The sequence below is a fragment of the Mizuhopecten yessoensis genome, unplaced genomic scaffold, assembly GCF_002113885.1.
Source record: "Mizuhopecten yessoensis strain PY_sf001 unplaced genomic scaffold, ASM211388v2 scaffold497, whole genome shotgun sequence".
Lineage (NCBI taxonomy): Eukaryota > Metazoa > Mollusca > Bivalvia > Pectinida > Pectinidae > Mizuhopecten > Mizuhopecten yessoensis.
In genome coordinates, this window is record NW_018403576.1 from 81,823 (window position 1) to 83,826 (window position 2,004).

At 31.7% G+C, this 2,004-nt stretch overlaps 1 long non-coding RNA gene across 1 annotated transcript; it reads left to right on the forward strand.

The window, feature by feature from the left end:
• Positions 1 to 1,793, forward strand: LOC110449931. The gene is made up of 2 exons (XR_002462914.1): positions 1 to 1,221; positions 1,584 to 1,793. It is a non-coding gene; the product is annotated as an uncharacterized LOC110449931 (long non-coding RNA).
• The last annotated feature ends 211 nt before the right edge of the window (positions 1,794 to 2,004 follow it).

Consider the following 2,004-nt stretch of genomic DNA (forward strand, 5'->3'; position numbering starts at 1 on the left):
CATACATACCACAGTCTACATACATATCACAGTCTTCATACATATCACAGTCTACATACATACCACAGTCTACATTCATACCACAGTCTACATACATATCACAGTCTACATACATATCACAGTCTACACAGTCTACATACATATCACAGTCAACATACATACCACAGTCTACACCGTCTACATACATATCACAGTCTACACAGTCTACAAGAAGGGCATTGGATGGTCATCCACTTTGACAAGTAAACATAATTAGAAAGAGTGAAGCTTGCCTTTTTACCAAATATGGCATCAAAGTGCTCTGTAAATTAATAATCAGAATCACGTATATATTTTGTCATTGCAGCAATAAGTGCTTGCATGTATTTGTGAGAAATCTCTGTCTTCCATACATACAAGTAGATAGCAATATTTATGTTGTTCACTAACCTACAGTACACAAACATCATGTTTAAATGATATGTAGTGTTACTTTAAAACACTTTGACATGTAGCAGAATTCTTTATTTAGTTGGTGCTGGTGTATATATATATGTTTACAGCTGAATTGCTGAAACATATTGACAACATAATGTGCTGTATATGTAATCTACATATTGACAACATAATGTGCTGTATATGTAGTCTACATGTTGACAACATAATGTGCTGTATATGTAATCTTCATGTTGACAACATAATGTGCTGTATATGTAATCTTCATGTTGACAACATAATGTGCTGTATATGTAATCTTCATGTTGACAACATAATGTGCTGTATATGTAATCTTCATGTTGACAACATAATGTGCTGTATATGTACCCTTCATATTGACACCATAATGTGCTGTATATGTAACCTACATGCTGACAACATAATGTGCTGTATATGTAATCTACATATTGGCAACATAATGTGCTGTATATGTAATCTACATATTGGCAACATAATGTGCTGTATATGTAATCTACATATTGGCAACATAATGTGCTGTATATGTAATCTACATATTGGCAACATAATGTGCTGTATATGTAATCTACATATTGGCAACATAATGTGCTGTATATGTAATCTACATATTGGCAACATAATGTGCTGTATATGTAATCTACATATTGGCAACATAATGTGCTGTATATGTAATCTACATATTGGCAACATAATGTGCTGTATATGTAATCTACATATTGTCAACATAATGTGCTGTATATGTAACCGACATGTTGACATCATAATGTGCTGTATATGTAATCTACATGTTGACAACATTATATGCTGTATATGTAATCTACATGTTGACAACATTATATGCTGTATATGTAATCTACATGTTGACAACATAAGGTGCTGTATATGTAATCTACATGTTGACAACATAATGTGCTGCATAATAGTAATCTACATATTGACAACATAATGTGCTGTATATGTAATCTACATATTGGCAACATAATGTGCTGTATATGTAATCTACATATTGGCAACATAATGTGCTGTATATGTAATCTACATATTGACAACATAATGTGCTGTATATGTAACCTACATGCTGACAACATAATGTGCTGTATATGTAATCTACGGATTGACAACATAAGGTGCTGTATATGTAATCTACATGTTGACAACATTATATGCTGTATATGTAATCTACATGTTGACAACATAATGTGCTGTATAATAGTAATCTACATATTGACAACATAATGTGCTGTATATGTAATCTACATGTTGCTGAAATGGCAACAATTAACACAATTTTTGAATGCAATTATTTCCTAGAACAACAATAAATTAATGAAAACGAATGAATGACTTATCGTTAGCTTCTTATCAGTAACAAAATGGGAACGGTTAGTTGTATAGAATAAGACATGCCATAATGTCAATAATCGACCTGACTGTTTCTACATTGGCTTTTGATTAACTGTTGTATAAAAAAAAACAGAAGTTGGCAGTATCAGAGTGGATCGTTGTTACATTTACGTATTACTTATAGAATATATATAGTTACACGAA